The sequence below is a fragment of the Zingiber officinale genome, chromosome 9B (assembly GCF_018446385.1).
Source record: "Zingiber officinale cultivar Zhangliang chromosome 9B, Zo_v1.1, whole genome shotgun sequence".
Taxonomy (NCBI): domain Eukaryota; kingdom Viridiplantae; phylum Streptophyta; class Magnoliopsida; order Zingiberales; family Zingiberaceae; genus Zingiber; species Zingiber officinale.
This window is the reverse complement of record NC_056003.1, coordinates 37,749,540-37,764,390: the sequence shown is the minus strand read 5'-3', so window position 1 is coordinate 37,764,390 and position 14,851 is coordinate 37,749,540. Positions and strand designations below refer to the sequence as shown.

The window sequence follows — 14,851 nt, the reverse complement described above, 5'->3', positions numbered from 1 at the left end:
AAAAGCTTCTTAGTTATTTTTCCTTCCAAGTAAGACTCGTAGGTTGGAAAGATTTCCACTACTAATGAACCCAAAAGTTCATCAGTTACCAATGAATCCTACTCAAGTTAATATAACCTAGCCTTAGAAGCCAAAGATATAATTGGTTCATTTTCGAAGGTTACTTTCTCTTAAAGTTAGAAGATGTGTTACTAATTTCCATTTGTTACATCGTGAGAGTTATTGGGTTTATAAATTGCCAACCAACGTACCAGAACAGATAACTTCCCTCTTTTTCTTAATAACAACTTTGTTATTAAAAGAGGCAGAATATCAAGTTCTTTGAATAGTTTAGAAACTGAAAACTAGTTCTTTCTAAACTTGGTGCGTAAAGACAATTACTCAAAAATCCATGTTTTATTCTTATCAAAAGATAAACATCTCCCACTGCAACAGCTACCATTTTTACAGTAGTGCCCATGTAGACGGTGTTTTAATTTTCATTTAGTTGCCGGGTTTCCTGGAACCCTGCAATGAATTGAGGACATGATTAATGGCATCTGTATCTACACTTCAGGTTCTGGTAGATAACACCACTAAACATGTTTCAACTAATGAATTAAATACACCTATATTGTTCTTAGTTCTAAGAAGATAGTCTACCTTAATGTCCAAGTCCTATTTCTAATTATTACAATTGGGATTACTAAGTCTTTCTTATAGTATGATTACTAGGGGATTGACAAACATTTTAAATCCTAAGAATCACAAAAATACTTGGTCAAGATCAACTCCTTAAAAATCCCCATGAATTTTGTATGCCACGATAGTGTGGACGTATACAAAATCAAAGAGGAGATTTTATTCATTAATTTTATTATCTCGTCAACTTTACTTTATGACGAATAAAATTAATAGTTGATCTGTCTTTGATCAAATATTTGGTCAAAAACTTTTGAATTTTAAAAATATTGATTCCTCAAACAATATTATTTAAATTCACTAACACCTCAAACACCGTGAATTTTGCATGCCACGTTAGTGTGGACGTATACAAATTCAACATTTGTAAAAGGAGGGTTTTAACCCATTAATTTTATTATCTTGTCAACCTAACTTTTTGACAAATAAAATTAATAGTTGGTATCATTTGGTTACACAAATAATAGCAGTGACTCCGATGGGGAGGATACTATTAGATGTGTCTAAGTGTATACCATTACTTGACACTAAGTCCATTAATAAGATTATGCCCCTTCCGTTGGGGAAGATCACACGCTCTTAATTAACTTACTATAGTCATCCAAAAATGGAAGTCTGTTCTAGTGATCCACAAACAAGCTCATCCGTTATGGAGGAAGGCACTCAGAGCCAACGCGCAAGCTTGTTTGCATCACTTACAAACCAGTAATGGAGACCATGGGATTTACTTAAAAATCACTCTCCCACTTAGTTATTTATAAATAAGAAATTTTAACTATGCTAGCCTACTAAATATGTAAACTAACATGCACACAATATAAAAGCAATAAATAGAAAATCTAATTTTCAACTATTATGGCTTTTATCTCTTATTGTCCTCCGTGTGTTGTCATCCCAAGTTGCTGCCATATTTGGCCACTGCCACCGGGTCTAGCTGTCGCATCCATCTTGCTCCTAGTTCCGCTGGGCCTCTGGTCCTTAGAAGGTTCCACGCTTTGCAAGATTCGATCCGCGACATAAATAGAATTTTACATTTTGATCCTATATTCCTCGAAGGAATGTACATGTAAACTAGATCGAACATAAAATAAAATTTACATCCATCGATCCTATATTCCATAAAAGAAATGTACATGTAACTAGATCAAAAATAAAATCCTAATAAAACTAAATATAGCTCCTGCTGTATTTTATAATACAATCATGCACACACAATAAAATGCCCTTGACATGTCCAAGGGTCCAATCACACACATAATAACTATAAGACATAATAGTTGGATCCTGCATCCACAAACTTAGCACATCCTACTATTATCCTGCCTAAATTATGTATGACATGTGCATAATTAAACTAATACCAAATACACAGAGGCAAAACCCTAGCTCTGATACCAATTGTTGGTTGCTACTCGGAAAACCTAGAGGTTCCACTGTACAAAAATTTTGTACAAAGGTCTGAACCTTTTCCTAGCTACCATGTGTTCTTTTAAATTAAATTTTGGATCGCCTGCGGAACTTAACACGTTTGATCCAAAACTTAATCTATTTGTTCTTTTAGGTTTTGACTTGGATCTCCTGCGGAACTTAACACGCTTGATCCAAATCACCTAAGTTATTAATTTCATTAAATATTAATTTCCAAAATTGGTTCCCAGTACTGACGTGGCGAGGCACATGGCCTTCTTGGATATGGGAGCAACCACCACCGACTAGACAAAACCTTTTAAGGAAAGCTAATATTTAATTTCCTAAAATAACTTTAGGTCAACCGAAAAGAACAATCAAATCACAAGGAAAAGAAAAACAAAAGAACACTATATCGAAAACAAATTCGAAACACTAGAATCGTATGCCTCTTGTATTTAGTATTATTTCCAAAAATAACTAGTATGATGCGGAAAGAAAAATTACTAGTTATACCTTTTAGAAAACCTCTTGATCTTCTACCGTATTCCTCTTCTAACCTCGGACGTTGTGTGGGCAACGATCTTCCGAGATGAGAACCACCAAGCACCTTCTTCTTCCTTACAAGTTTCGGTCATCAAAACTTCTCCTAGAATGAAGAGGTTCGGCCACCACCACCATGCTCCAAGGGATGCTAGAAAAGAGGCTTCTTTTCTCTCCTTCTTCTCCTTCTTAGATCCGGCCACCAAAGCTATCTCCACCATGAGAAGATTTCGGCCACACAAAGGAGAGGAGAGGAAAGAAAGGGCAGTCCACACCCAAGGAGAAAAGAGAAGAAAAATAGAATAGAGTTCTTCCAATGAAGCCTCCTCTACCCCCTCTTTTATAATCCTTGGTCTTGGCAAATAAGGAAAATTTAATAAAAACTTCCTTAATTCTTTTTCCATTGAAAAAGAAAATTTATTTAATTAAAAATAATTTTCTTCTCATCAATTCATATGGCCGGCCATATTAAAGCTACAAACAAGGAGAGTTTTAATTAATTAAAACTTCCTAATTTGTCTCTAGAAATTTATAAAAATTTCTCCAATAATTTTCATCCCTTCATGATTGGTTAATAAAAAGGAAATTTTATAAATTAAAATCTTTCTTTTAAACATATGGATAAAAAGAAAGTTATCTCTAAAAATTAAAATCCCTTTTAATCTACAAATAAGGAAAGATATCAAATCTTTTCTTAATCTCTTGTAGAAACTTATAAAAGAGAATATTTAATTTTTAAACTCTCTTTTAAATCATGAACATGGTTAAAAAGGAAAGTTTTCTTAAAATTTAAAATCCTCCTTTAATCAACAAATAAGGAAAGATTTCAAATTTTAAACTCTCTTTTAAACATATAGATGATTTACAAATTAGGAAAGTTTTTACCAAAAATTAAAACCATCCTTTTAAACTACAAATAAGGAAAGAGATTAATCTCTTCTCTTAATCTTTTGTAGAAAGCTATAAAAGGAAATTTTTAATTTTTAAACTCTCTTTTAAAATCATGATATCCACATAAGAAATAATTTTAATAAAAATCCTTTTTAATATTCTAGTGGCCGGCCACCTAAGCTTGGGACCCAAGCTTTGGCCGGCCACCTACATAGCTCATCCACTTGGTCTTGGCCTGCCCTAGCTTGGGTTCCAAGCTAGCTTGGCCGCCCCATTGGATGGGTAAGAAGGTGTGTATGCGTGAGTTATAAATCTCTATATACTAGAGGCTACGATAGGGACCGAGAGGAGGAATTGGTTTGGTCTCCCGATAAAATTAAGCATCCCGTGCTCGCCTTGAACACACAACTTAATTTTATCAATAATAATTCATTCCACTAGAGAACTATTATTGAACTATCGCACCAATCCCAAATTACATTTGGGCTCCTTCTTATCATGAGTGTGTTAGTCTCCGTGTTTAAGATAACAAATATCCACTAATTAAGTAAGTTCGACAACTTACTTAATTAATATCTAACTCAAGAGTAGTACCACTCAACTTCATCATCATGTCGGACTAAGTCCAACTGCAGGGTTTAACATGACAATCCTTATGAGCTCCTCTTGGGGACATTCTCAACCTAGCTTACTAGGACACAGTTTCCTTCTATAATCAACAACACACACTATAAGTGATATCATTTCCCAACTTATCGGGCTTATTGATTCATCGAACTAAATCTCACCCATTGATAAATTAAAGAAATAAATATCAAATATATGTGCTTGTTATTATATTAGGATTAAGAGCACACACTTCCATAATAACTGAGGTCTTTGTTCCTTTATAAAGTCAGTATAAAAGAAACGACCTCTAATGGTCCTACTCAATACACTCTTAGTGTACTAGTGTAATTATATAGTTAAGATAAACTAACACCTAATTACACTACGACCTTCCAATGGTTTGTTCCTTTCCATCATGGTCGTGAGCTACTGTTTATAATTTATAAGGTACTGATAATATGATCTTCTGTGTGTGACACCACACACCATGTTATCTACTATATAAATTAATTGAACAACTACATTTATCACAAATGTAGACATTTGACCAATGTGATTCTTATTTCTAGATAAATGTTTTATACCAAAAGCTAGGCTTTTAGTATACATTCTAACAGGCTGGACATCAAATATCAGCAGAATTATTCCAGAAGATACAAATATTGAAATGGAAATGGTAGCATATTACGGTTGATTTTGTTGAGGGGCTACCCATGACATAGAAAGAGCATAATGTGATTTGGGTAATATTGGCTAGTTAACTAAATTTACTTACTTTCTACTGAGTTATAGGACAGATTCTTTGGATCGATTAGCAGAGTTATACTACAGAGAGGTTATTAGACTTCATGATTTACGTCTGAGTATCATATCAGATAGAGATCCACTATTTACTTAACAATTTTGGCATTGTTTATAGTAGGTCATGGGTACGAAGCTCTGTTTTAGTACAGCTTTCCACCCTCAAACGGATGGACAGTCTGAGTGCACTATATAGACGTTAGATGATTTGTTGATAATGTACGTTGTGGATTTTGGAGGTAGTTGACCCACAGTTAGCTAAGCAACAATGTGGGAGTAGCGAAATCATGGTGAACTCATAACCCATAGAGTTATCACTATCTACTTGGAAGTAGATTATCATGTAATTTTAAAAGAGAACCTTAATCCCTTACAGTTGGAGATTTATTCATGATACCGGGATGGAGTAGTATATGAGTATGTTGCTTAGTTGTTACCTTTAGATGAGGATCCCTGAGTTTAAGTAATAAATTTATGGCCCAAATTTTTATTAGTGGGAGAAAATATAAGATATGACAAATAAATAATAATTAAATAATAAATATTATTTAAGAAATAACCTTATAGAAATTTTTAAAAAGAAAATAGGATTTAAATGGAATTTGTATGATACATTTAAGAGAATTAATTTATTAGGATTTGAGAAAGCCTATTTAGAATGTCACTAAAGTGGGAGTTTGATTTAATTAACATAAGGTTTTAATTAAATAACTTAAGTATAAAAATCGAAACCTAGTTTCTAATCATTTCCCCTTTCTTCGTCCCGATTACCCGATTCCTCTCAGCCTCTCCTTCACATGTCTTCTTCGCTCAACGCCACACCGGCCTACATCGGGCACCCGTTGCCATCAGCCCTTCTTCGGCCACAAGTGAGGGTGTCGATCTACCTGTGCACTATTTCCCTATCGACTATATCGAGTCCAACCGATCGTTTCTTCTCCACCGCAGCCACTTCCGTGCCCTATCTTCGATCCGTTGCCATCGCACCTCCGCACCTCCCACCCCTAGAGTCCCTATTCCAGACTGAGGGGCCATCGCCAGTTGCTATGGGTTGGCACCTACTTCGCCTCTCACTTAAGTGCCACAGATGCCGCCCCACCATCGGCGATTGTCATTGCCAAAAGGAGGGAACAACACAAAGTGACTAGGGCTGCTCTTTCCTCTCGACCACGGACTTGAGCAGAGCAAGGGTTGCTACTATTCGGAGAGGCATCGACACTAGTCTCTTGTTCCCCTGCTCATTGCCACACTACCCTAGCCGGAAACCCCTCTGTTTTTTAGCAACCAAAGTCGGCACCGCATCCGATCAACCAATGCCGCCCAACCTGTCAGTGCAGCTCTAAGCCCTTGTGACCATAATGACTTGGGGTACAGCCGATAGTTCAGTAGTCATCCTCATTGACCAGGACAACCATCAGTGATGCCATATTCCCTTCGGATTTGATGAGGGGAGTTCTATTTCCTCACTGTTTCATCCGAAATCTTCACCGAGCATGGTAGATCTAATTAAGGTAAGATCTGATCAATGTCCGATAACGGAGTATTTATTCCATTTCTGAATTAGATTGGTTATTTGATTAAGGATTTGGTTAGGTTATGCTAAGTGACATATTGGTGGAGATCTAATTTCTATTTTCAGTATTGGGATGTTGTGATTAGTTGCTTGTCATCTTTTGTAGCTCCAGTCATCCTTGTTTGTAGGCGATCCACATCTTGGACCACTATTTTTTAGTCATGAATTCCTCCAGTCATAACTTGCCAGTGAACATCTTTGAATTTGGGTGAGTATTGAGGATTAAGATTTAGTTAATACAATTCAGATTTGGTAGTTAATGGGAATGATTTGAGTTAAACCTAATTAGATTAATGGATTTGATTAATCGAGTTAATCGTTTCAATTAGGATTTTCCTCATTTGGTTTGAGTTTTGGTTTAGCTAGATGTTGCACATACAATTAGCTAAATTGTACATTATGTGATTTCAAGACTTTGATTCAAAATGAGTATCTCGATGTGGGATTGCTTAGCACAACCTATAAATAAAGGTGGGTATTTCCTGCCTTACCTTTTTAGTACTTTGACCTTAGTGCATGATCTATGTTTAGATAGTTACTATATTTATCTTAACTCTATTTGTTCTTATTTCTTGAGCTTAATCTTTTATTTCTTAATCTTATATGTTGATCTATTTTGTTATCCATGCTGTTTATGACCATTTATGCTCGTACTATTATGTCAGCTATACTATACCGCAGCATTGCTATAGAATATGAACTAAGTTACCGGCTTGATATTTATTCATGCTTGTGTATTTGTAAGATCATATTGTAGTATAGGATATCGAGTATCCTACATGACCTTACTTGTTATTTAGGCTCATGCCTAAACACTAGTGAGGTTAGACCCTTCTATGAATTGTTACATTGTTATATCTGGTTGACCATTGTCTCTCATTCGTGGTTGAAAGAGTCGTCAGTAATTATTGTTATATCATGTCAACTATTGTCTCTCACTCTTGGTTGAGAGAGTCGATAGCGATCATGATATATATGATTGCCTATGAGACCATTCATAGTAGCGAGTTCACATGCGGTTCGTAGCTAGAAAGTTACGTATATACCTTGTCTGCCCATGAAATCATCTGTGGTAGCAAGTTTGCTCGCAGATAGTGATTGTTTACTTACCCTATCTGCCCACGAGACCATTCGTGGTAGCGAGTTCTCCTACAGACAGTGACTATTTGTTTATCCTAACTGTCCACAGGATCATCCGTGGTAGAGCAATATCCCGCAATTAGTGCTTGTTATATACTTCCTATATGTCGGTCATGTATTTGTTCATGCAGGTTGGGAGGTACCATATGTAGTCCCAATTTATTGGTTACACCTGGTTGAGTAAGTTAGTAGAGAATTATTATTGTTGGTTATACTTTAGTTAGTAGATGATTATAGTAACACACTTGCTTTTGTAGTAAGTATTTTCCAGAGACTATATATCTTTTCTCCTTATGTTATTATCATGCACTATCTTCTATTACTCGTGGAGTCATTTGGACTCACTACCTGTTGTATTTTTCTTCCTTTAAATAGCAAGTAGATGATATATGTATGGAGTTACTTGGAGGATCCTGCCTGCTTGTCCTATGTTGCATCGAGAGTTTTGTTTTTGCTGTTTTTACTCATATTTTGGTTTTCTAAACATGTTCATGTCATAATTAACTTAAGTGCGAATTTTTTTCTTGTGTTGGTCTTTTGTTACGTTTGATGGTTATTGTATCAAGCCGGGATGGCTCACAGTCCATTGTTTTATTTATGTAGTTTACCTTAGGTCTTCCGTTGTATTTTTCTCTCAACCGTGTGGGCTGCTATTTATCTTGTGTGGTTGTAGTTATTTCCAACCATGTAGGCTGAGATTATTATCCTTATTCGCTCATGTGGCTTTGTATCCAGTTTCCATATGTTGTCATAAGGGGGAAGATGTTGTCCGTTTGTCAGGTAGGGACTCCTCCGGAGTGATAATTTATTGGTATCAAAGTGATGTTTCAATCCTATACCTTAAGCATTCTGTCAATCTTCCCTATGGACTAACTATAATGAGCATCCTTTTGTAGAGCAATTTAAGCAAAAATATAAATAATAATCAATGTCCTTTTAATGATGAATAAATGGAAGTGTTCTAACTATTTGAGCTCTGCAGAAGATGGTAGCACTAAAAATAAATACTCTGAAGCATAGGACATGGATTTGGGGGCAAAACAATCTTTAACATCATAATTTTCTACTTGATATGTGTTGTGTGCTTCATTGTTTATTATAAATGCCTAAGTCCACGTATTTTACTTGCTTCACTTGTAATCAATTTATTTCTTATGTTTTCTTGTCAATGATATCATCATAACACCTAATAATTTTCTAAAATTGTAAGACTGAAATCATACCTTCGATCAACAGTTACCGATCTTTGCAAGTTGAAGTAAACAAAGAGAGAGAGAAAAAAAAAGAATTTTATTTGATATTTTAAAGCTGGGATTTGTTCTGTGTGCAGTTTAGATTCTTTCACGATGAATTAGTAGAGGAGTTCTACAATTTTTGTCATGTGGTTTCTCTAAAATTGATATTGTCGAACGAATCAAGGACGTATCAGTTGGTGATCAACATCTCAAATTCTAAAATAATGAATGGGATTCAAGTTTAAAGATAGATTTTCAGAGACCAGGATGAGACTTCTCGATTTTATTTTATTTTATTTATTTATATTTTTTGAGGAAGATGATATGCTCTCGAGGCACATGCAAAGAAAGAAGACCTACTCCTGGAAATGAATTGATCATGATTGTGTTGTTCAGTCGGAAAGTACTTGTATGTATCAAGACCTAAGATGATCTTCTAGATCGAACGGTGTGAAAAAAGGACAAAGAGAATCTGTTAAGAGCGGGCATTATGGATTTTGGAAGTTGTTAGGAAGATCACCTACACTTGGTAGAGCTTCGCTTACAACATTAGAATAGTAGAAGTTGGGTGAGCTCATAACCCACAGAGTCATAACTATCTACTTGAAAGTGAATTATCATATAGTTTTATAAGGAACCTTAATCCCTCGCGGTTAGAAATTTATTCATGACACTAGGATGGATTAGAATATGAGTGTGTTACTTAGTTGTTATCTTTAGATGAGAATCTCTTAATTTGAGTAGTAAATTTGGGGATCAAATTTTTATTAGAAGTAGAATGCAAGATACAATAATTAAATTCTAGGGATTAATCAAGAAATTACCTTATAGAATATTTGAAAATTTTTAGGAATTTTTTTAGAATTTAAAAAAGTTTTTTTATTTTATGAGGTTAACGGAATAGAAAAAGACATGTTTTAACTTATCCTATATAAATGAGGAAATTATTATTTTTTGAAATCCATTTATTTTCTTTTCCTTATTTTTCTATTCCCCGTGCCCTAGCTTCTTGATCCACGCCACCAACATTCTCTCTTCGCACCATCGCCATCTCCCTCTCTCGATCCTTCTTCCCCGAGTCCTCATCGTCGACGCTGATCTACCTCGTTGCAAGCATAAGCCATTGCCTCCGGTCCCTCTTCGGCAACGAGCAAGTGGTTGTCGCCCCTCCAGCTAGCAACACCAACCTCGCCCAGATTCCCTAATTTCCCTTCCACCTACCTCGATCACGTCCCATCATCAGGATCAAGTCCAACAATGCCTCCATTGTGTCGATGTCTCCCCCATTACTCCGGCCAGCAGCCTTCCTTTGCCTTTTTGGGAACCTGACACACATGTGCACCGTGAGCCCTAACCTCAACCCATTGTTGTCTTTCTTCTATTGCGATCGCCGCAACCCCGACGGCCAGATGCGGCCGGCTATACACAGCCACCACAGTCGGTTCGTGGCCACTAGTTGTCGGATTCTTCTACCAATAACCCAACTCACTGCCAACCATCGGATAGCCCCACCTCCACAGCTGATGTCTTTACTTCGTGACCAAAAAGTGGCAATTGGTGGACGATCAGACCTTTGGAGTTGAACTGCTGCTTGTCACCACTGTGAATCATTGCCAGAAAATAAGCAGTGGGCAACAAATCTTACTCCTTAAATTCTGTACATTTAGTTTCTTATGGGAATTGGCAAATCCAATCTCTAGACTTTCTTTGATGTTGATTCCAATTAATGAGAGTAATCTTGTTGCATGTTCAATTGAATTGTTGTCATATATCATCGTTGTAGTCGATTACTAGTTCAGAGTTGGGAATATTATTGTTTGATCTCATTGTAAATATTCCTTCAATTGTAGGGAAGATGTTAGATGGCTAATTAGGTTGGGTTAAATCCTAATCTAATCAATAGGATGGATTAATTAGGGTTGTTAATAGGGTTAATCCTAATTTGATGAATAGATTAGATTAATTGAAGTTAACCAATGGTTAGGGTTAGTGATCATTTCAATAAGGGTTTGCCCAATTGGATTTAGGTTTTAGGTTAGCTAATTGATGCATGGTGGAATTAGCTAAATCATACATTTGGTTGCAGGACTCTTGATTCGAGTCAAGCATCTCAACGTGGGGACTCAATTAGCATGAGCCACTTTCGAGGTGGGTAGTTCCCTCTTATTCTCTTTTAGATCCTTTGTACTTGGTGCATGATTTTATTTCATGTTTATGATAGTATACATACCTTATCTTGACTCTATGTTTAATTGATTCTTGATATTGTTATTTGTTCTGCTTGCCCTTATGTTTATTTCATTGAACACCTATACAGTCTCCTTGTTGCTATATTTGATTGTTTATACACGTACAATATCTTAAGATAGTGGTATAGCTAGTGATGTGTAACCTAGTGCATGATGATGCTTGTTTCTTGTTATTATTGGTTGGGTACTTGTAGACTTTGACTGCTTACGGGATCATCCATGGTAGTGTATTCGCTCATAGTCCGTAGCTAGATAGTTATGTTCATGCCCCATTTGCCCACGGAGTCATCCATGGTAGAGTGTTCTCCCACAAGCAATGTCCAGGAGTCTGTCCACGAGATCATCCGTAGTAGAGTATTTTCCCGTAAACAGTGATGTCTTACATGCCCTAATTGATAGTTTAGCTACAGTCAATAGTTGTTGTATACTTGTTATATGTATATGTATATGTCATGTTTGGTTGTTTAGGTTTGTGGATTTCTTGGTTGGTGCTTTGCTCTTACCTTCGCTTGTAAGTGGTATATCTGAGACTACTTCTTTCACTTATTTATCTTTTAGTATCATGCACTATCTCCTTATACCCACTAAGTTGTTATACTCACTACCCTTTATTTTTCCTTTGTCTTTCAAGTTAACAGATAGTGGATTTGTTGTGTTGCGCAGAGGTCCTGGCTGCCAGTTCCACATCACACTCGAGATCATATTTTTCCACGTTATGTTTTGCTACTATGTATTTACACTTGATTTTGCTTGTGGATTTTAGTTTTATAGTATACTTTTATTCGGTTGTGATATTTGTTGTGTTAAGTTTTGCCGACACGCAATCATTTATGTTTTCTATGTTAAGTGAGGATTGTGTAAATCCTTTTTTATTGTTGTTGCTATATTTTATCTTCCGTTGTGTATTTATATCTGTGTTATGGACTCATACCATGTTGTATCATACATTGTCACTAGGGGGTACCGTTAGGCAAGTATACTTCCGGGGCGTGATAATAATATTTAATGAATACCAACTACCAAAATATTTCTGTGTAGAAGTTGTTAGTATAGTTTGCTATGTACAAAATAAAATAACAATAACTAAGAAACATAATAAAATACATTTAAAATTTACTATAATAAAATACCTAATATCAAATATTTTAAAGTATTTGGGTGTTCAGTTTACATATTAAATACAAGAGAATGTTTAGGAAAATTTACCTCAAACGTTAAAAATAGAATTTTTGTAAGATTCTCACTAAATAATAAAGGGTATAGAATAGATAATAAAAATATTCTAAGAATTGAAGAAACAACAAATGTAAAATTTGATGAAAAATCTAACTCCAAGGAAACTAAATCAAATCAAGCTCAACTTCAATCAATTGACTTTGTTAGAGTTAACACTGATCTAGGGGGAGTAAGTGAAAACCTAAATCATATAGACGAATATAAAGATGAACAAAATCAACTATAAGAAAATGAACAAACACAAATTGAATCTAAAATAATATGAGTTAAGTTTAGACTACCCAATTGAACTAATAATAGGTGACTCGGACCTAAGAGTTCAAACTAGATCATCATTTAGAAATCTAAATTAAATATCTTTAATTTCTACAATTGAACTCAAAATAATAGAAGAATCCTTACTTGATCAAGACTGGATTATAGCTATGCAAGAAGAACTAGCCTAATTTGTAAGAAATGAAGTTTGAGATTTAGTACCATTACTCAAATATAAAAAAAAAATCATAGAAACAAAATGGATGTTTAGAAATAAACTAAATGAAAAAGAGAAATTTGTTAGAAACAAAGCTATATTAGTAGTTAAAGGGTTTAGTCAAGTAGAGAGACTTGACTATGATGAAACCTATACCCCAATAGCCAGACTTGAGTCTATTAGAATGTTACTAAGCTATGTAATCCATAAAAAATTTAAACTTTATCAAAAGGATGTTAAATCCACTTTCTTAAAAGGGCTAATAAAAAAAATATATAGGTCAACCACCTAGGTTTGAGAGTTTAGATTATCCTAACCACGTGTTTAAACTAAAGAAAGCATTGTATGATCTTAAACAAGCACCTAGGGTATGGTCTTAAACAAGCACCTAGGGTCTACTAAAGCATTGTATGATCTTAAACAAGTACCTATGTCAAATTTATCCAACTTTTTTTTTGTAAAAACGCTTAAGCAAAATATTTTTATAGCCTAAGAACATATAGATGATATAATTTTTTATTCAACAAACTCAGAATTTTTACAAGAAATTATAACCTTAATGGAACAAGAATTTGAAATGAGCTTAGTGGGTAAATTAACTTATTTCTTAGGTTTACAAATTAAATAAACAAATGAAGGAAATTATGTTTTTTAACAAAAAAATATACAAAAGAATTACTTAAAAAGTTTAGAATGGGAAATTCTAAATAAATAAAAACACTGATGGCTACTAGCATAACTTTAGATAGTAATCTAAATGAAAAACCAGTAGATCTAAAATATTATAAAAGTGTTATAGGTAGTATGTTATATTTAACTGCAAGCTGACCTAATATTTTATTTGTATTTAGTATGTGTGCTAGATACCAAACATATGTTAAGAAATCTCACCTAGCTAATGTGAAAAAGAATCTTTAGATATTTTAAAGGCACACCCAATGTAGGAATTTGATATCCTAGAACAATTAGTTTTAAACTCATAGGTTATTCTGACCCAGATTATGCCGACTATAAATTAGATCAAAAACATACAACTGTAGGATCGAGAAGAATTTAGATATCTCCACAATGGTATGATATTGTCCACTTTGGGCCTGAGCCCTCATGACTTTGCTCTTGGGCTCTCCCAAAAAGGTCTCATGCCAATGAAGATATCTTTCTCTTATAAACCCATGATCTTTTTCATGTGTTTTCAATGTGGGACTATGTTTGCAACCTTGCAACCCCAACAATCCCCCCTCAAACAAAGGACCACGGGCTTCCCACGTCCGATCCTCGACCCACCAGGTCTTCCTGCCCCTCGGTCTACCCGACCTACTAGGACTTCCTTGCCTAGCCGCAACTAGGACTTTCTGCCCCTCGGTCCACCCGATCTACTAGGACTTCCTTGCTTAGCCACAACTAGAATTTCCTGCCTGGTGTCTGATCCTCTTGATCCGAACATAGGAGCTCTCACTTTCTTTGTTCGAGGTTAATATTGTACTCACATGGTTCAATCAGACCATAGCTCTTATGCACAGTCGCCGGTTAAACCTTCTGGCAGTCCGGGCTCTGATACCAATTGTAGGATCGAGAAGAATTTAGATATCTCCACAATGGTATGATATTGTCCACTTTGGGCCTGGGCCCTCATGACTTTGCTCTTGGGCTCTCCCCAAAAGGCCTCATGCCAATGGAGATATCTTTCTCTTATAAACCCATGATCTTTTCCATGTGTTTTCAATATGGGACTATGTTTGCAACCTTGCAACCCCAACAACAACTAGTTAATGTTAACTACTTGGACCATCACTTGTCAACTGGTTTAGTAGAAAATAGCACTATATTGCCTTATCTACTAATGAGGTAGAATATATAGCTATAGAGGAATGTGTAACTCAGTTGCTATGGATGATGAACACATTAAAAGATTTTAACTTAGAATTTAAAAATATAAAAATCTTTATTGGTAATATAAGTTATAAGTGTTAGGGTCGATTTGTAGCTAGAGGGGGGTGAATAGCTCGTCGCGCTT

At 35.3% G+C, this 14,851-nt stretch overlaps 1 long non-coding RNA gene across 2 annotated transcripts; it reads left to right on the top strand.

The window, feature by feature from the left end:
- The first annotated feature begins 5,687 nt into the window (after window positions 1-5,687).
- Window positions 5,688-11,923, top strand: LOC122024147. 2 transcript variants are annotated; one of them, XR_006123349.1, is made up of 3 exons: window positions 5,688-6,713; window positions 10,967-11,028; window positions 11,793-11,923. It is a non-coding gene; the product is annotated as an uncharacterized LOC122024147 (long non-coding RNA). The 2 variants fall into 2 exon arrangements; XR_006123350.1 differs by having other exon boundaries at window positions 11,768-11,923.
- The last annotated feature ends 2,928 nt before the right edge of the window (window positions 11,924-14,851 follow it).